The 21439-nt window shown below is 38.2% G+C and overlaps 1 protein-coding gene across 1 annotated transcript in view; it reads left to right on the forward strand.

The window, feature by feature from the left end:
* Positions 1–21439, forward strand: part of NKAIN2 (sodium/potassium transporting ATPase interacting 2) — a 502753-nt gene that overhangs the window by 160985 nt on the left and 320329 nt on the right. The window lies entirely within an intron of this gene.

The raw sequence follows: 21439 nt of genomic DNA on the forward strand, positions 1-21439 counted from the left end.
AGTTTGTCCCCGGCCCTGGTTGGTCGTGCGGGTGGCAGCCACTCGATGTGTCCCTTTCACGTTGATGTTTCTCTCTCTCTCTCCCTTCCTCTCTCTCCCTCCCACTCTACCTGAACAAAAAATGGAAAAATGTCCTCGGGTGAGGATTAAAAAAAAATAAAAAAATAAAAAAAAAAAAGACAGAACATTTATGGACCATAAAGATTCTTAATAAATTTAAAAACATTTAAATCATACAAAGTATTCTCAAGGATTCTGAGTACAATGGAATTAGATTAGATATAAATATTAGAAAATACTTGAAAAAAACTCAAATATTTGAAACCTAAATAATACACTTCAGGAACAGATAAAGATTATCTATGAAAAAAACACACAAAACAAACAAACAAACAAAACCCTACAGCTAACAGCATATTGATTGTGAAATACTGATTGCTTTCTCACTAAGAGCAAGAGCAAGGCATAGGGGGCTTGTCTTACTAAATCTCATGTATATGGTACTAGAAATTCAAGTCAATATGTCTGGATCTATACAAAGGACTGAATAACACCAAAAATGACAAGTACATTAGGCAATATATATATTTTTAATTTTAGAGAAGTAGTGAAACTATGTGCATTTGTATTATGACACATCTATGTGGAAAGTCCTATGGACTCTACACAAAGCTACTAGAACTAATAAGTGTATTTAGCAAAGTTGTAGGATACAAAAGTGATCTACATAATCAACAGTAATTTGTACACTTGCAACAAACAACCAGGGAATGAAAATTTTAAAACAATATTTTGTATCACTACTGAAAATATCAAATAAGACAGTCTCACAAAATATACTAAATATTTGTACACTGAAAATCAAAAACTATTGCTGAGGGAAGTTTAGGAGAGCTTAGTAGATAGAGAGATATATAAGTTCATGGTTGAGAAGATACAACGTGTTAAAATATCAGCGCTCCCAATTTTTCTACAGATACAACACAGTTTTAATCAAAATATCATGTTTGTTTGTTTTTTAAAGAAATTGAGGAGCTACTTCTAAAATGTATCTGGAAAGGCAAAGGACCTAGAAAATAAAACAATTTTTGAAGAAAAAAAGTTGAATGACACACTACCAGACTTCAAAGTTATATTATAAAGCTATAGTAATCAAGAGGAGTATGGTCATCAAAATAGACAATAAATATTTAAAAAAGAATATAGAGTTCAGAATAGACTCAAACATATATAATTAATATTTTTAAAACATGCATAGACAATTCAGTGGAGAAGAGATTTTCTTTTTAATAAATATTTCTGGAATGATAGCTATCCGTATGCAAAAATAACTCACACAGCCCTGGCCAGTTTGGCTCAGCGGTTAGAGCGTCGGCCTGCGGTCCGGAGAGACCCGGGTTTGGTTCCCGCTAAGGGCACGTACTTTGGTTGCAGTTTGTCCCTGGCCCTGGTTGGTCGTGCGGGTGGCAGCCACTCGATGTGTCCCTTCACGTCGATGTTTCTCTCTCTCTCCCTCTCCCTTCCTCTCTCTCCCTCCCACTCTATCTGTACAAAAAAAAAAAAAGGAAAAATATCCTCGGGTGAGGATAAAAAATAAAATAAATAAAAATAACTCATACACCATGTAAAAATTATTTTAAAATGAATCTTAGACTAAATGCAAAACCTGAAACTATAAAATTTCTAGAAGACAACTATAAAACTTCTAGAAAATCTCCAGTTTATTTAATGGGAGACAATCATGTGATGTTAAATTAGGAAAAAATATTCCAATGACACTAAAAGAGTGATCCACACACACAAAGTAATAAATCTTGCCTTATTAATATTAAAACTTCTGTTCTTCAAAAGATACCACTAATGGAATAAAATATAATCCACGGAATGAGAGAAAATATTTGCCAATTGTATAACTGAGTGGCTTGTATCCAGAATAAATAAAACAACTCTCAAGAATTAAAGAAGAAAAAACAAATCAAAACAGGAAAGAGATTTGAACAGACCCTCTGCCAAAGAAAATATAGAGATAGAAAATAACCCAAATTAGTCATTATTAAAAATGTATCTAAAATCTGAGATGCCAGTACACATGGCTGAAATGGAAAAAAAAAGAAAAAGAGAAAAAATGACTACACAAAGTGTTGGCCAGGATGTAGAGGAATTGGTATTGTACACCACTGATGTTGAGAGTCTACAATGTTACAACCAAATCAGAAAACTAGACATTTTTTTTTTATACAAAATAGTTAAATATATGCCTATGTTTTAACACAACTGTTCCAATCCTAGATATTTACTCAAGAGAAATGAAAGTCTAGATCAATACAAACAATTGTAATAAATGTTCATAGGATTTTATTTGTAAAAGGTAAATATGGGAAATCACCAAAATGAAAGTCCAACAGATGAATGGACAAATTGTGATATATCTATATAATACTATTCAACAATAAAAAGAATGAATGATTAATAAACACATGAATAAATTCCAAAATAATTATCCTGAGTGAAATATGCAAGAGAAAATGAGTATATACTGCATAATTTCATTTGTACAATATTCCTGAAAATTTAAATCAATTTATAATGACAGAAAGCATACTAATGGTTGCCTGGAGACATGGATATAGAACGATTACAGAGGATGACAAGTGGGTGGTGGATATGTTCATTATCTTGATAACGGTGATGGTTTCACCATTGTATACATACGCCAAAACTTATTAGATTGTACACTTTAAATATGATCAGTATTGTGTCAGTTATACTCCAGAAAATCTGATTTATAAAGTAAAGCAAACATTCCTTCAGAGTCACGTTCTGATACTACACTTAACTAATTGTGACTTTTCAGCAGTTTTTGTTACTATTTGTTTCCTTCTTATAAATTTGGATAATTATAGTGTCAACTGCATAGCTTGTTGTTGTATGTTTTAGTATTTATTAAATGAGCTAATCTCTGTAAACTTCCTAGGGTTCCTGTAACATAATATAAAAATTAGTTCCAAGTTGTGCTTAATAGGTTGGAAGAGGTAACAGGTTCTTACTGATCTCAAGGACCACATCTTTCCCGATTTACTGGAAGTCTATTGCTTCCTCCAATCCCACAAAACAAAGGAAAGGGATCACTTTGTGCTACTGGAATTTGTATCTGGTTTAGCTACATGCTTGCAATGTAGAAATTATTTAGAACTACATATTGTTTAGGTTTTACCTTAAGGAAATAGAACACTAAAGACAGATTTTTCTGTTCCTTCTAAAGACATTTTCTATATTTTCTCACTTTCTACCTAGATTTTGTGCCAGTATAGTGCTTTTTAGCTCAACAGCATGCCACCTCTATATCCCTACAAAAAATAGATCTAGTCGTTTTTGCTGGCTTTGACTCAACGATCTTCTTGTTTTTAAGAATCTTTCCTTCTGGAATTCCTCCCATTCCTGCCATTTCCTAAGTACCCAAACCAACATTTGTAAACATAAATTTCCTTGGAGTAAGTTTTTCTTACAAAACAGGAGATGCCATCAGAGAGCTGTAGGCATGTTTAACCCTAATCCCAACTGCTGGCGATACCTAGGATCCCCCCACGCCATCCACATCGCTTTATTAATAATGTCACGGGGCTGAGATGCTCGAGCTGAGAGACCGAGCTAAGTAGGCCTGGTTTTTTATTTAGTCAGACCGAAAGCAGCTGCATTTCTGTTTGAATTGCTCCCTGAGCTCTCCTGCAAATATATAAGAGGATGTTATAAATAAGTTAGGGGTTGATGATTCTCATTTGTCAGGGAGGGCAGCCTCGGGGAAAGCTGTAGCAGGGAAGAATGGAGGCAAAATGCTAGGAAATTCTTCATAATTGTAGAGTGAGTTAATCCTTCTGAGGATATTCTCAGGGAACCTGAGGAAATATTTAAGGCCAAAAATCATATCTCTTCTTTGGGAGAGGGAGAAGGAAGGAGATACATCTTTTTCAATATTAGGTGTAGGATTTTATAACTTGAATCTCCAGTATGACTGAATCAATTTTAACACTAAATGACACTTCAAGCCTAAAAATATGTGCATCTGTGAGTGTGCAAGTGTGTACCCATGTGCAGGTGCAGGGCGGTAGATTATGTCGGAGGAGAGAATAGGCATTGCGTGCAAGGTTTTCCCCGTCCAGCCCTCACCTGTTCTTCCGGAACGCGTGTCAGTCTTCCAGTACCCTGTGCCCCTCCGAAGCCCTCCCATGTCAGCAGAATCCGCTACTTTCTATTTCCTGAGCATGAACCTTTACAGCTGTCTTGTTCTCATGCATGTGAACTCATATTCCTTTCATTTTGTGAAATTCCATTGTTTCCTTTAATTATTAGTTCCAACGTTGTAGTCTCTGAGACATCGCCAGTCTTCCTGGGCCGACGTGGAAACTCCCTCCTGTGTTCCCATAGCACTTTAGGCAGACGTCTGTTGTGGCCAGACATGCATCAAAATCACTGGGGTTGAAGACACTGCTCACATTGTATTTTTCTTTGTATCACTGGTGCTAAGCCAGTATTTGGCGTTGTCATTGGTGGTTTTTATAGGCTGTGGGATGAGTGACTAAGTAAATGAATGAACAGTCCTGGACCTCGAGAGGCAGAGGGCGGGGAAATCCTCCAGGGGCTGTGGTGATGGCAGTGGCCCTGGGGGGGCGGGCGTGGGTTTGGCCGCCTGGTCTCTGGCAGCTGCAGCTGCCCTTGCTGCCAGGGTCCTGGTGTCCCTCGGCCAACCCTGAATACTGGGGGTCTGGCTGGGTAAGCATTTGAAAATGCTAAAAAAGTTACTTCGTGCCAGAAAGAATCAGTAATAGGAACTAAGCTAAAATAAGAAGATTTACATGGTCAAAGAAATATTAAAGTCAGGGAGATGAAATAAGACATTGAAACATACAAAGGGGAATAAATGTAAAAGATTTCAAAAGGAAAGGCGCCGAAAAAGACAAACTCTTTCAACATTTTGGAAAACCCAAGACATAAACTATAGAATGTAAGTTACTGAGTTTAATTATTTTAAAGCAGTGATTTTCAACCTTTTTTGTCCTGTGGTACACATAACTGTTTACTAAAAATCTGCAGCACACTAAAAATGCATTTCTGGATGATCTGACAGAAAAAAAAAAAAAAAAGGTGTAATTCTGATTCATTCACACTGGACGACTACGTCGTGTTGCCTGATGTCATTGTTTTATCTGACAATCTAAGGGAAAAGAGATCAGTCGGTGTCCCTAACTAAAATAGTCAGGTATCACATATTTTAAAAATCATTGTGGCACACCAGTTGAAAATCACCGTTTTAAAGGATAATAAACTATTAGAATAAGTCTTTGATGAAATTTACCATATAGATAATTCATTTATTCAGATTTTTAAAAAGCCTTATTTTTATATTCTTGAAAATAGTCTAAGTTATTTTGAAAATTAAAATTTCTCTGAAAATACATGAACATGATTGAATCAGTCTCACCTGATATGTGAAATCACTTGTCCCCATTGTCTATCGCTGTATAATAAGCAATCCCAAGCTTCGATGATTTAGTGATTTAGAAAACAATTATTTAGTCAGTATCTCTTATGGAAGTTGTCTGGATTCAGCGAGGCTATTCTCGCTGGGGTTTCTCGTGTGGTTGCAGTCCCAGGGCTGTGGGGACTGTCATCTTCTACGGGACACCTACTCACTCACCTCTGGCTCGTGGACTGGGAAGCCACAGACAGCTGAGGGCTGGGATAACTTGGGTGGCCCTGCATCTCTTTCTGTCTTTGTAGTGCCTCCATGTAGTATCTCCATCATGATGGCTTCGGGCAATATTCTTACATGGTGGCTCAGAGCTCCGAAGTTATGCATCCCCCAAAACTCACACGCACATTTCCCTTATGACTTTAGGAGTCATGCAGTGTCATGTCCCACATCTGTTCATCAAGAGCATCACAAAGACTCTCAGTTTTAAGGGGGAGTGACAGATTTCACCTCTGGATGGGTGGACATTTTAAACCATCATTCCCATTTTCAAATACAGATTAACACTCCACACACACACCCACGCACGCACGCACATGCACACAAACACCCGCCCCCATTCTTTACAAGCTTTCAATTACTTGAGTGTCATGAATTTTCAGTATGCTTTTAGAACTGCTCATGTCTCACTAATATGCATGAGCTCCATGGACAAACTTAAATGGAACTTTATTGAGTGAAATGGCAGTAAATTAGAAGGAGATATCTTTTTCATTGCCTATTTTTAGAGAGACTAATTCCTAGAGAGATTTTATAAAGTGCATTTGATTGCAATGGGATTGAGATGCTCATTCCGACACTCTATCACAGGCAGAGGTTGCTTGGGAAACAGAAACTGCCAACTGTTCTGCATCCAGGGGCTTATTTGACGGGATAACTGATTTTTCTTGGTCCCTGTTCTCTATTTACTCACGGCAATATCTCTGGCTACATTCCCACATGCAGATTTTCTATGTATGCCTTATTTTCAGTTCTCTTCAGAAAAATGACTGAAGCTGCTATTACTCCACTGTAAATCAAAACAGTGTAGTTACTCCTGGGCTTCAGATCCAACCGCGCTGTCCTGAGGAGCTGTGTCCCAGGCCAGAGAGTTTCCAGGTCGCAACATTCACGACGTACTATTAGCAAAGAAGGCGAGTTTACGCGAGGCTGCCCTTCTGCAAGAAAGGTGAGCCTGCCTATGCTTGTCACAGCACAGGTGTGTGGTTTTCTATCCTTTAAGTATGGTGTTTAGATGTGTGATGTTGTGAATCCTTAATCTATAAATATATGCATGCTCGATCTTAGGTGTCCTGAGCATTTTTGGAGGGCCCTGTTTACAATGATAACATTTGAGTGAACCATTGAGTAGAGAAAGACATGTTTAGACTGAAATGAAGGTGAAACAAACTGACTGGACTTCCAGATTATGGCCACCACTAGGAGAGCCACTGGTCCACTTGGTGGGAACCCTGAATTGTGACTAGATTAGACTTCACCATCACCCCTCTGACTGGTCTTTCCTGACCCCTCCCTGACCTCACCCCAACAATTGTCCACTCCCTCCTCCTGTCTCAAATGTGCTGATGTCCTGTGCATGCCGCTACTGCAGGAACCATATTCCTTACAGGTCTGCCTTACTGGTGCCCCCTACACACTTACAAAAGTGGGATCCCCAAAATTGTCAGGGCATTTCAGTTGTTTTGGTGTCCCTAGTTTGCAGCAGAGTGGTGCACTTGTCAAATATTTGGGAAGAAAAGGAAAGCATACTGGCAGGTTATTCTAAATTAGTTTAACAGATGTTCTTCAGAGCAAAGCCAGCAGGGCCTCGATCTCAGCTCCCGACACTGACCATTGTCACCCAGAAGATACCAGCACTGAAATTAGGTGGTAGAGGCAGCCAAGTGGACTGGACCAGTTCTCCTTGCCTGTTAGAACAAAGGCACTGCTGTGTTGTTCTGTAACGCCCCTCCCTCTCCCTCTCCTTGTCATGCAGAAAACTGGAGAAAAGAAAGCTCACAGGATGTCTGTCAAAAGGGAGAGAATTTGTATTTAGTTGAGTCTCGGTTGTATTTTTATGGTCGTATTAATGGATGTGGAGGGGCAGCCCTCCTCAGCTCCAGGACAGAACTTGTCTCATTTTCTATCACCAGCCCCTACGACTTCATACAGAATTCCAGAATTCTGATAAACTGTCATGTGGAAAAATGATAAAGTGATTTATGCTCAATTTTGCTGGAAGGGAGAAATGCAAGGGCTGTCAGTCTGAGTCTTGAGAACAAATGAGTTACAGTTCATGAGGCAGCTCAATAAGGCTATCATTTCCCATCAGCTCCCATCCCTGACAGCCAAGATTTACTGGCTGGAGAATGGGAAGGGGCTGAGATTTGGTGCCAGGTGGATCGGCACTATTATTCTGTCAACCAGGCTCATAGAGACAAGAGGGTACCATGAATATTTGATGGTAATGTCTTCCCAGAAATGCTTGTGAAACGTTGCACTACTTTTCTTCCATTTGCTGAGAGCGTCTCCACTCTATCCATGTGCATGTGTATCTCTTTGAAAAATGACCACTTGTAAACCACAAAGGCACTTGGGATTGTTTGTTTTTACTGCTCCAGCTGGTGGCATGTTCCTCTTGGCAGTCCGTGCATGCAGTACACTAATTCACTGTCCTCCATCCTCACAGGATGAACTGAAAAATCCCTCATCTACCGAGATGCTACATACATTACATCTGTCATTATCCATCTGACACAGTGGCAGAGAGCAGACAACTCCCAGCCCCCTATGTGCTCAGAGAAAACAGACTTTAATCTATGGCATTTGCTCTGTTCTCCAGGCAAATAAAAGGTAGAGAACTGGGGGTGGATTTAGATTAGGCCTAAAAACTCTTCCTGTTAAGTTTCTTTGAAATAAAAATATGTAACTTTTTAAATTCTAAACTATTTTAGGCCTCTTTTCCTTGAGACATTAGTTTTCGTTGGGGTGGGGTCCTTACCTCATACATTACTTATGGGTTGGGTTAAGTTTTAAAATAAAGCACATTTAACATTTGCTCTCTGGAGCTAGGGAAATGTATTGCTAAAACCTCTAGAAGGAAGTTTCAGTGTTTATTTTGTATTCACAATCAACTCAGATGATTTCAGATAAGCCTTCTCTATGTCATCATTTCCTCATGTAATCTTTGGTACATTGGTTCAAAATGATAATAGGTGTTTTGTGACCATATGCTGAATTGGGAGTATAAGGAGGGAGTCTGAGCTGCTGGACATTTTGCTTGCCTTTCTCTTGGCACTGCCTAGGCAGATTGCTCCAATGAGTCATGAAACTTTAACTTAAGAAGTTATCTTAACATTCAGTCTAGTGAAATATTAAATAAAATATGTTCCCCCATATCAGCGATTTTCAACTGGTGTGCCACAAGAATTTCTAAAATATGCAATACCTGACTATTTTAGTCAGGGGCACTGACCTCTTTTCCCTTAGATTGTCAATTAAAAAACGACAACAGCCAACACAACAATAGCTGCGCAGTATAAATGAATCAAAATCGTACCTATTTTTCTTTGTCAGGTCGGCCAAAAAATATAACATTTTTTTGTGTGCAGAAGTATTTTAGTAATTAGTATATGTGTGCCATGAGATGAAAAAGGTTGAAAATCACTGCTCTATATGAGTATGATGCTGGATGCTGAACACTAGTCATTCTTGCACTGTGAGTTGTCGACATAAGAAACATTCAATATCTGTAGAGAAAATGTTTGTATGAGTTTATTTAAACTAAACTGATGACATATACCATGGAGCAAGATCTCAGATGCTCTGGAGAACAACCATTGTGCAGCTTCTTTCATGCATTTGACATTAAGGAGGGAACATAAGGAAGATGACATGGAGGTGGGAGAAAGCAAGGGGAGGGCTGGAACACAGCGTAGTTAACAAGACTGTGTCCTCTTCAGGGTTCTGACAGCTTATTTCAAAGGCGTGTTAACCTAGGTGCACAGAAACAATGCTCAGGGCTTGCTTTAGGCAAACATAAACCTTTTGTTAGAAAGTCACATGCCTGGAGCATGACTCCCCACTGTGACCTTCCCATTTAGGAATTTATGATCAAATCATTCTGTGAGGTTTTTGCATAGAACCCCCTTTTTTGTCCACAGAGTTCTTGAATCTCTTAGCAGTATAGTTTGGGCTGCGAGAGCCAGACGCTTCCATGGGGCAGTGGTGCGAGTCCGTGAGACAGCACACAGTCACGTGTGCAAAGAGTGGGCAGGAAACTTCAAGTTAAAGAAATAAAAATTTTGAGTTTTAGGTTGTCTGTTCATTCCATTCGTCAAATATTGTATACAGGAACTGTTCTTGCTACTTAAGAGTTTTTAGTTCAGTAGCTTACAAATTAGTTAGGAGAGAGAGAAATAAAAACAAGTTATCAAGAAAAGTTTCAGAAAGACACAAATTTCTGGAGAGAACTAATCAGAGTGAGATTTAAAAAAAGAAAAGAAAAAAACAAAACAAAACAGTGACTGATTATCGTTTTTAGTTTGGGAGTCAAGAACATTTCTCGGAGGCAGTGACTTTTGAGGTGAAGTCTGAACATGGCACCCCAAGGTCTCAAGGAGGAGCATCTCAGGGGAGGAAATACCTAGTACAGTAGCCCTAGGATAGGAACTGATTAGCATGTTTGGGAAATTAAAAGAAAGCCAGAAGCCAGACCACAGAAGTCTTGGTAAGCCACTGAGTTGATCTAGAGCAGAAGCCCTTAATTTATTTTTCTGGCCTCAGAGAATCAAATACACTTAAGAAGGTATTTTTAAAAGAGGAAAAGAAATATTCTTAACAGACATTATAGCTAATGTGAAATGAGTATTTATTATGTGCCAGTATATAAGAACTTTACATATATATTAAGTATTTATTTAATCCTGACAACAGCCATATAACGTCAGTAGTTTTATTAACCATCTTGCTATTGTTAAAAAAACAAAATTTAATTAAATAAATTTGGAGATCTATGTAGCTTTATTAAGCTCTTCATGAATGAGGCAGCATCCCATCTAGCAACTAGAAGGACACTGTGGGGGAGGGGATATAAAATGGAAAGTTTTTATAGAAGGAAGGGTGGGACAGGGGAACTTTTAACAAAAGAAAAGAAAGGTTTATTTTGGGCTGAAAACAAGGGGAAGGGTTTTATCATGCCGATTGTCTTTTCTTTATGTTGAGAACCCACGTGAGAAATTACTTTACTTGTGCTTGACTAGAAAATTCCACTGTTTAAGATTACATTTCTGGGGGCGATTAAATCTAGGTTTGGTTTCATGGGCTTTTTGCCTGAGTGATGCCATTGGGGCCTGTAATTTTCTCTTTAAAGCTCACTATACAGAAGGAAACAGTGTCAATTGTTCCTTCCCAGAAGAGAGGTTCACTTGCCTTTCTCAACCTCTTCATTAAAGCTCAGGGAAGAAATACCAGAAAGAAGGAATTTTCCAGTTAAAGAAAGTCTTTCAAATTACAAATGCTTATTTTTCAACCATTAAAATATCATACAATGCAGTATATTTTTATTCATTAAATTTAGTACTGATGTAATTCATAGTAGTCAATAGGTGGGAATAAAAAGGGTTTCAGGTTTATGTTCATTCATATAAACATATGACTGCTTTTGAGAAACATAGAAACATAGCTGAATGACACTTTTCCCGCAGAATGGAGGTTCAGTAGGAGTGTTATTTCTCCTGGTGCCTTTCTCCCAGAGCCCACTCCAATCTCCCTGCAGGGTACATAGTATGAATTGACTGAATTATCTGTCATAGTTTTGACTGAATTAATGGTGTCCATATTTGAAATATCCCACATATTATTTGCCAAATTCATTTGTAACTGTCTCGAATAGCTCAAAACCACTTTCTTTGCCTAACTGGGATGGTTATACTGTAATGGCTGAGGTTTTCAAGGTTTTAGCCATAATACCCACATAAGAACATTTAGGGAAATTGGAGTAACCATGTTATATATGCTGTGAAGTCACTTATGAGGTCAGTGTATCCACTTTCGTTCAGCATTATCTATTTCAATCTAAACTACCAAACTTTTTTTTTTTTTTTAATCTTCACCCGGGGACATTTTTTTTTTTCTTTTACCTTCAGATACACCTGGAGGGAATGAGAGGGGAAGAAAGAGAAACATCAATGTGAGAGAGACACATCAACCAGTTGCCACCCACATGACCTCAACTAGGGCTGGAGACAAACCGCAACCGAGGTACGTGCCCTTATTGGGAACTGAACCCGTGTCTCTCTGGTCTGCGGTCTGACACTCTAACCACTGAGCCAAACCAGCCAGAGCTCAAACATTTCTTATATTAAACTCTTGAGTTAGGCCTTCATCCTATACCAGCAATTTTCAATCTTTTTTATCTGATGGTACACATAAACTAATTACTAAAATTCTGTGGCACACCAAAAAATACATACTTTTTAGATCTGACAAAACAAAAAATGGGTATCATTTTGATTCATTCACACCAAACAAGTATTGTTGTGTTGGCTGTTATTTATTTATTTTTAACTTGACAATCTAAGGGAAAAGAAATCAGTGTCCCTATCTAAATAGTCAGGTGTTACATATTTTAAAAATTCTTGAAGCACATCGGTTGAAAATCGCTATTCTATACAGTCGCATCTAAGTATCCGTGGATAATTGGTTTCAGGACCTCCCACAGATACCAAAACCCAAGGTTTTTGTCTCATATAAATTGAGATCATATTTGCATATAACCTGTGCACATTTTCTCACGTATTGTTCAGGAAATACTGTAATGACAAGGAAAAATTCATTCATGTTCAGTACAGATGCAAACATCATAGGTCTAACTATGTAGTACATGTCCAAAACAAGATAACTTTTTCTAATGTTTTTCATCTGTGGTTGGTCGAATCAGTGGATGCAGAACCCATGGATTCAGTGGGCCAACTGGATGTGGTATATTGATATTTTATAATCCGTTAGAACATATTAAATATAATTTCTGTTTCCTAACATCTTTGTATCTCAATAGAATTTTAAATTCAAAATTAGACAAGAAAGAATAATTTCTTACTGAGAAAAATGACTAATTCAAAGAGATTTTAAAATTAAATTTTTTTGGAGTAACATTAGTTGATACAATTAATTTAAATTCAGGTGTACAACTTTATAATACATCATCTGTGTGTTCCATTGTGTGCTCACCACGCGAAGTCTAGTCTCCTTCCACCATGGTATCCTTGAGCCTCTTACCCTTTTCATCTTGCCCACCCTCTCCCCTTGGTGACCACCACTCTATCATCTGTATCTATGAGTTTATTTGTTTGGTTTTTTCATTTGTTGCTTTTTGTTTTATATCCCACATATGAGTGAAATCATATAGTTCTTGTCCTTTTCCATCTGACTTACTTCACTTGGCATGATACTTTTGAGATCTTGTCACAGATGGCAATAATTTTTTTATGAAAATCAAGGAATTTTACATTAAGAATGAATTCTGTAAATATTTTGTAGAGCTTCTTAAGGATGTATGTGCAAAATTTACAGTGTAGAATTATGTATGTGTAAAGACACTGCAAATCTGCAGCAGTGCATAAAAGGGAATTGTTAAAAACAAAGAGTGCATGCATGCAATAGAATATATGCAACATTTTGTTGTATTTTGTTGCATTTTTCAGATTATAAGGCATTATAAAGAATACAGTACATATGTGAATTATGGTATGAAAAACTTTGCAACATATGCTTTTAAGTAAAAAAGGAAGATGTAGAGCAACAATATATAGAATTGTCCTTTTGTACAAATACAACTTTCTGGAAAGTTATACAAAAATAGTGTTAATACCTCCTGGGGAAAGGAATTAGGAGTTGGAAAAGAAAGAATACCATTCGCTTTTTAATTTTCTACCCTTCTTTACTCTTTGAGCTTTTATCTTTTTTTTTTTTTATCCTCACTGGGGACATTTTTCCATTTTTTTGTTCAGATAAAGTGGGAAGGAGAGAGAGAGAGAAAAACATCAATGTGAAAGGGTCATATTGAGGGGCTTTCTCCCTCAGGAACCAACCAGGACCAGGGACAAACTGCATCCGAGGTACGTGCCCCCTTAGCGGGAACTGAACCCGGGTCTCTCTGGACCGCAGGCTGGTGCTCTAACCATTGAGCCAAACCGGCCAGGGCTGAGCTTTTATCTTATACATATGTTATTTTTACTGTAAAAATTAATTTAAAAATACCTTTTATTATTCCATTACCTCAGGAAATGAACATTTCAATTTAAATGACCCTCTATGTGTTAAGGGATGAGATTCTCGTGTTATCTAAAAGTAGTTGTAATTTTATATTTTGTTTCTCAGGTCATTCAACATTTGATATCCTCTGGAAGAACAACATTCCAAAAGAATCAATAGGCCTCCACCATTATTTCAATATTAAACATGCAACCAAAACTTTCCCCAATTCTCATGCCACTGTTGGATCAGTTTTAAGAATCTCGTGCAACAACACTCTGCTTGTGATTAACACCTATAATCTTTTACCATAGCAACAATAATATAATAAGTGCTTAAGGAAGCATTGACTGAAACCAGATATTACTGCCAAGTGGTGGGGCTTTAAGAGAACAAAACAAAAATCCAGTAGCTGCTGCCCAGGCTTGGGCAACATAAAAGGATGTCATGCGCCCTCTTCACTGCCTTTGCAAAACATGTGTATGATTGCCAGTGGTTAATTCTCACTATCCATATTAGTATATTGTCTTGCTTGGTAAGATTTTATCAAAATCAAAACAAAGAAGTGCCATTTTTATTGAATTTAATATTCATTTAAAATTAGGTAGAAAATGAAACCTGGCACAGCCTACTTGTTTACCTAATTGCAGAGGAACTGCACAGCATTGGGCTTGGCGAGTGTCTTGCTCCACTAGGGATGCTGCTCACTGAGACGTGGCGAGGATACACATCTTGTTTATTATTTTACTCTCATTGTCTTGAAAGCAATCACTATGCTATTCTTTTCTTCTATATGTTTTTTGTCTCTTCATGTTGCCTCTATAACAGTGTTGCATGCATGAGAAATATTCAATAATTAGACCTATTTCTAGTGGTTTATATTAGTCTGGGAATATGGATCCCCTTTGAAAAGGGCAAAGCTGAAGCCTCTCTTTAAAACTGTATATATTCAAAATATATAAGTTTTGTAAATTTTTGTATAATGTTAGAGGTATACATATGTACTTTTTTTATCGTTGAATATTTTATTTTATTTTTGTTACAGATGTTTCTCCTTTTTTTCCCATTGACACCGTCCTCCCCATTCCCAACCCCACCCCGTCCCCCTCTTTGTTGTCCATGTCCATTGGTTATGCGTACATGCATGTAAGTTCTGTAGTTTATCTCTTCCCTCCCCCACCACCCCCTCTTGTGAGGGTTGTCAGTCTGTACCCTACTTCCATGTCTCTGGGTCTACCCTATTCCTCAGACTGTTATGTTCATTATATTCCACAAAGAAGTGAGATCATGTCGTATTTGTTTTTTCTGCTTGGCTTGTTTTGCTTAGGATGATACTTTCCATGTCCCTCCATGTTGTCTCAAAGATATCAAAAAAGATCTTTCTTTTTTACAGATGTCTAGTACTCCACTGTGTATATGTACCACAGCTTTTTTATCCATTCGTCTACTGATGGACGCTTGGGCTGTTTCCAAATCTTAGTTATTGTAACTAGTGCTGATACGAACATGGGGGTACATATATTCTTTCTGATTAGTATTTCAGGTTTCTTAGGGTATATTCCTAGAAGCGGGATCACTGGGTCAAATGGCAATTCAATTTTTAATTTTTTGAGGTAACACCTTAGTGTTTTCCATAGTGGCTGCACCAGTCTGCATTCCCACCAGCAGTGTACTAGAGTCCCCTTTTCTCCACACCCTTGCCCACACTTGTTGTTTGATAATTAGTTGATGGCGGCCATTCTGACAGGAGTGAGGTGATACCTCATTGTTGTTTTAATTTGTATCTCTCTGATGATTGGTGATGTTGGGCATTTTTTCATATTTCTGTTAGCCATTTGTATGTCCTGTTTGGAGAGGTGTCTATTCAGCTCCTCAACCCATTTTTAATTGGGTCCTTTGTCTTCCTTTTGTTGAGTTGTATGAGTACTTGATATATTTTGGAAATTAACCCCTTATCTGATGTATCATTGGCAATATGCTCTCCCATACAGTGGGTTGCCTTTCCATTTGGATGGTTGTTTCTTTTGCCTTGCAGAAGCTTTTTAGTTTGATGTAGTCCCATGTTTTTGTTGCCTTAGGTGATGTATCAGTGAAAATTCTGCTGCGTGTGATGTCTGAAATTTTGTTGCCTACATTTTCTTCTAGGATTTTTATGGATTCATGGGTCACATTTAAGTCTTTTATCCATCTTGAGTTTATTTTTGTGTATGGTGTAAGTTGATGGTCTAGTTTCATTTTTTTTGCATGTAGCTGTCCAATTTCCCCAACACCATTTATTAAAGAGACTGTCTTTACTCCATTGTATGCTCTTGCCTCCTTTGTCAAATATTAATTGACCATAATATCTTGGGTCCATTTTGGGGTTCTCTGTTTTGTTCCACTGGTCTATATTCCTGTTCTTGTGCCAATACCAAGCTGTTTTGATTACAGTAGCTTTGTAGTGTAAACTGATATCTGGTATTGTGATCCCACCTACTTTGTCCTTCTTTTTCAAGATTGCTGTGGCTATTTGGGGTCTTTTTTTGTTCCATACAAACTTTTGAAGTATTTGTTCTAGTTCTGTGAAATATGTCATTGGTATTTATTTTGATGGGGATTGCATTGAATCTAAAGATTGCTTTGGGTAATAATGGACATTTTAATGATGTTAATTCTTCCAATCCATGAACAAGGTATGTGCTTCCACTTTCTTATATCTTCCTCTATTTCTTTCGTCAGTGTCCTGTAGTTTTCTGCAAATAGGTCCTTTACTTCTTTTGTTAAGTTTATTCCTATGTATCTTACTTTTTTTTGCCATGATGGTAAATGGGATTGCTTTTTCAGTTTCTCTTTCTGTGAGTTCATCATTGGTGTACACGAATGCTGTCAATTTCTTAACATTAATTTTGTATCCTGCTATTTTGCCAAATTCATTTATTAAGTCTAGCAGGTTTTTGATGGAATGTTTAGGGTTTTCTATGTATAATATCATGTCATCTGCAAATAATGTCAGTTTCACTTCCTCCTTTTCAATTTGGATCCCTTTTATTTTTACTTCATGTCTGATTGCTGTGGGTAAGACTTCCAGTAGTATGTTAAATAAGAGTGGCAAAAGTGGGCATCCCTCTCTTGTTCCTGTTCGTAAGGGAAATGCTTAGTTTCTGCCCACTGAGTATGATGTTGGCTGTAGGTCTTTCATATATGGCCTTTATTATGTCGAGATGTGATCCCTCTATTCCCATATTGCTGAGTGTTTTTATCAGAAATGGATGCTATATTTTGTCGAACGCTTTTTCAGCATCTATTGATATGATCATGTGGTTTTTATCCTTCATTTTGTTTATGTGATGTATCACATTTATTGATTTGCAAATACTGTACCAGCCTTGCATCCCTGGGATGAATCCCAGTTGGTCATGGTGCATAATTTTTTTGATGTATTGCTGGATCCAATTTGCTAGTGTTTTGTTTGGGATTTTGGCATCTATGTTCATCAGGGATATTGGCCTGTAGTTTTCTTTCTTTGTAGTGTTTTTTTCTGGTTTTGGAATTAGAATTATGCTGGCCTCATAGAACGAGTTTGGAAGTCTTCCTTCTTCTTAAATTTTTTGAAATAGTTTGAGGAGAATGAGTGTTAGTTTTTGTTTTTTTTTGGGGGGGGGTTTGAATGTTCAGTAAAACTTCCCCATGAAGTCATCCGGGCCTGTTTGCTGGGAGAGTCTTGATTACCTCTTCAATTTCCTGAGTTGCTATTGGTCTGTTCAAGTTTTCTATGTTTTCCCGGTCCAGTTATGGGAGACTATGTGTTTCTGGAAATTTGTCCATTTTGCTTAGATTGTCAAATTTGTTGCCATATAATTGTTCACAGTAGTTAACAATCTTTTGTATTTCTGTGGTGTCAGTTGTTACTTATCCCGTTTCATTTCTGATTTTATGTATTTGGGTTCTCTCGCTTTGTGTCTTGATGAGTCTAGCTAAGGGTCCATCGATATTGTTTATCTTTTCGAAAAAACACCTCTTTGTTTCATTGATTCTTTGAATTGGTTTTTTTTTTGGTCTCTATTTCATTTATTTCTGCTCTGATCTTTACTATTTCCTTCCTTCTACTTACTCTTGGGTTTTCTTTTTGCTTTCTAGTTCTTTAAGTTGTGAGGTTAGTCTATTAGAAATTTTTCTTGTTTCTTGAGGTAGGCCTGTAGTGCTATGAACTTCCCTCTCAGAACTGCTTTCACTGCATCCCATAGATTTTGTGTTGTGTGTTCATTTTCATTGGTTTCCAGGAAGTTTTTAGTTTCTTTCTTGATCTTGGTAACCCATTCATTGTTTATTTAACATGCTATTTAGCCTCCATGTGTTCAAATGTCTTTGCATGTTCTTGTTGCAATTGATTTCTATTTTCATGCCATTGTGATCTGAGAAGACGCTTGATGTGGTTTCAATCTTCTTGAACTTGTAGAGACTTAGTTTGTGTCCTAACATGTGGTCTTTGAGAATGTCCCATGTGCACTTGAGTAGAATGTGAATTCTGTAGTTTTGGGATGTAATTCTCTATAGGTATTTATTTAATTCATTTGCTCTAGTGCTTCATTTAGAGTCTTTGTTTCCTTGTTAATTTTTTGTCTAGAGGATTTATCCAGTGATGTCAGTGGGATGTTGAAGTCCCCTGCTATGATCATATTGTCGTATTGCTGTCGATTTCGAGTTTGAAGTCCTCCAGAAAATTTTTAATATATTTTGGTGTTCCTATATTGGGTGCATATATGTTTATCAAGGTTTTATCTTCCTGTTGGATGAATCCTTTCAATGTTATGTACTAGCCTTCTTTGTCTCTAGTTATGGCCTTCATTTTGAAATCTATTTGAGCAGTTATGAGTATTGCTACCCCAGCTTTTTTTTTCTTTTCATTTGCTTGGAAGATTTTTTTCCATCCCTTCACTTTCAACCTATGTGAGTCTTTTGTTGTGAGGTGGGTCTCTTGTAAACAACATGTAGATGAGTCATGCTTTCTTATCCAATCAGCTACTCTGTGTCTTTTTATGCTAGCATTCAATTCATTTACATTTAAGGTGATTATTGATATGTACTTATTTATTGCCATTTTTGTTTAGTGTTGTTCTATTTTTCTTCCCATTTCTCCTCCTAATTACAGCAGTCTTTTTAACATTTCTTGCAGTACTGGTTTTGTGCTAATGTATTTCCTTAGCCTTTTTTTTTTTTTGTCTGGGAAGCTCTTTATTTCACCTTCTATTTTGAATGATAGCCTTGCTGGGTAGAGTAGTCTTGGATTCAGATCCTTGTTTTTCATGACCTTGATTCCCTTATGCCATTCCCTTCTGGCCTGTAGTGTTTCTGTTGAGAAGTCAGCTGAGAGCCTTATGGGGGTTTTTTTGTAGGTAACCTGTGGCTTATCTCTTGCTGCTTTTAGGATTCTCTCTTTGTCTTTAATTTGTGGCATTTTAATTACTATGTGTCTTGGCATGGGCCTAGTTGGGGCTCTCTGTGCTTCTTGAACTTGAATGCCTTCTTCCTTCACCAAATTAGGAAAGCTTTCTGTCACTATTTCTTCAAATATATTCTCTAACCCTTGCTTAGTTTCTTCTTCTTTGGAAAATCCTATGATGCGAATATTATTACCTTTCCTGTTGTCCCACAATTGTCTTAAGCTGTCTTCCTGTTTTTTTAATTGTTTTTTCCTTTTGGTTTTCTGATTGGTTGATTTTTTCTTCCCTGTCTTCTAATGCACTGATCCGGTCCTCAGCTTCCTCTGCTCTGCTGTTTAGACCCTCCAGTGTGTTCTTTATTTCTGATATGTCATTCTTCATTTCTTCTTGGTGGTTTTTAATTTCTAATTGTTTGGTTTCCTTTTGTTGTTGTTGTTCAGGTAGAGTAGGAGGGAGAGAGAGAGAGAGAGAGAGAGAGAGAGAGAGAGAGAGAGAGAGAGACATCAACATGAAAGGGACACATCCAGTGGCTGCCACCCACATGACCAACCAGGGCCGGGGAAAAACTGCAACCGAGGTATGCGCCCTTAGCGGGAACCAAACCCCGGTCTCTTTAGACCTCAGACCGATGCTGAACCGCTGAGCCAAACCAGCGAGGGTCCAATTGGTTGATTTTCAACATTTCTATGTCTTTACTCATGGTGTTGAGCTTCCTCAAGATCATGGCTCTGAATTCAAGCTCTGTTAACTTGCTTAACTGCACCTCATTTATCTCATCTTTGGTAGAGGTCTCTTATTCATTCATTTGGTATTTGTTTCTTTGTTTCACCATTTTGGCTATCTCAGTGGGCTTTGCAGCCTGCCTAATTTTCCCCGTGGGTGTTGGTGTTCTGCTGTTTGTGGCTCCCCCTACTGGGTTTGGATAAACAAGGAAGGACCCAAGTTAAACACCACTGCCAAGTCTTACTTTCCTGGGCAGAGTTGCAAGCCCAGGAATATTTCAGTTATCCTCTAGCTTTTCCATGGATGCTATTAGTCATGGTTATTTGAAGAGCCTTGGGTTCTCAGTTGAATGAAAAACTCCCTCAGATGTTCAGCTTAAGGGGATTTTCTGAGGGTGGGGCAGATGGTGGTTGTTAATGAGCCTCAATTTGCATTTCAATGGCCCACCGGTTGGGGTTGAATCTCCAAAGGAGGGGCCACTGCCTCTCCCCAGAGCTGTGAGAAGGAGTAGGATGGCCACTGTCCTGCATGGCCACAACTCAGCAAAAGCTCTGAGTGCTCTCCAAATCTCTAGTGTCCCCACAGAGTTCCAGTCCAGTCCACCCTCCCTCTGCCAGAGCCCAAGGTGAATGGCTGAGGCTATTTTAGCATCTGTCCAGGCTCTGCACTGTGGAGCCGCTTGAGAATTTAGCCCCGAGTGCATTGCTCACAGCTAAGACCGCTGCTGTCCGTGGGCTCCCAGCCCCACTCTTGTGCCTCCACAATCCTACCAGGATTGAGTCAGTGTCCCTGGTTATATGGTCCTCCAAGCTGCTTTACTGTTGCTTTTTCCAGATGATTTGTCTTTATTTTAGTTGTAATTCCAGTTTGGTCCTGGGAGATGGTCTGTGTAGCTTCCATTCACTCCGCCGCCATTTTGGAATCATACATATGTACTTAAAGGCAAAGGGATCACTGTGACATCTTGGCATCTCATTTACCACATAGCGGATAACAAACCTTTTGCATGACGTGTGCAACCTTGGTGATTTAGGTTCTACCAGCTGCGTGGTGGTTTTCAGCTAAGGTTTATTCTGCCCACTGGGAGACATATGGAAAAGGTCTGGGGACATTTTCATTCTCATGGTAGTGTGTGCTGCAGCTGTCTAGTGCGTGGACACCAGGAACTTTGCTAAGCATCTGCAAAAAAATGCACAGGGCAGTCCCATCAATAACTTATCAGGTCCAAAATGTTAGTAGTACCAGGGTTGAGATATCCTGGACTACTTTTAACTTCTGCTACTTTCCACATCTCATCCAGTCCCTTTTCCACACAAAATCACTTGCCATTCCCATGAAAATGTTCCTCTTTCTACAATGTGCTTTCCCCTTAAGCACATGGTCACTTACCTGTAAAGTATTTACTTTTGGGTGACTCCTCAGTTTTTGCTCAGAACTCTGCTGTGAATGGAGCCATTGCAATATTTTATTGTAATATTTACCAACATAAATATCTTGCTGACCTACCACATCTGAAGCTTATTCAGGGCTACTGAAA

Source organism: Molossus molossus, unplaced genomic scaffold (assembly GCF_014108415.1).
Source record: "Molossus molossus isolate mMolMol1 unplaced genomic scaffold, mMolMol1.p scaffold_m16_p_8, whole genome shotgun sequence".
Lineage (NCBI taxonomy): Eukaryota > Metazoa > Chordata > Mammalia > Chiroptera > Molossidae > Molossus > Molossus molossus.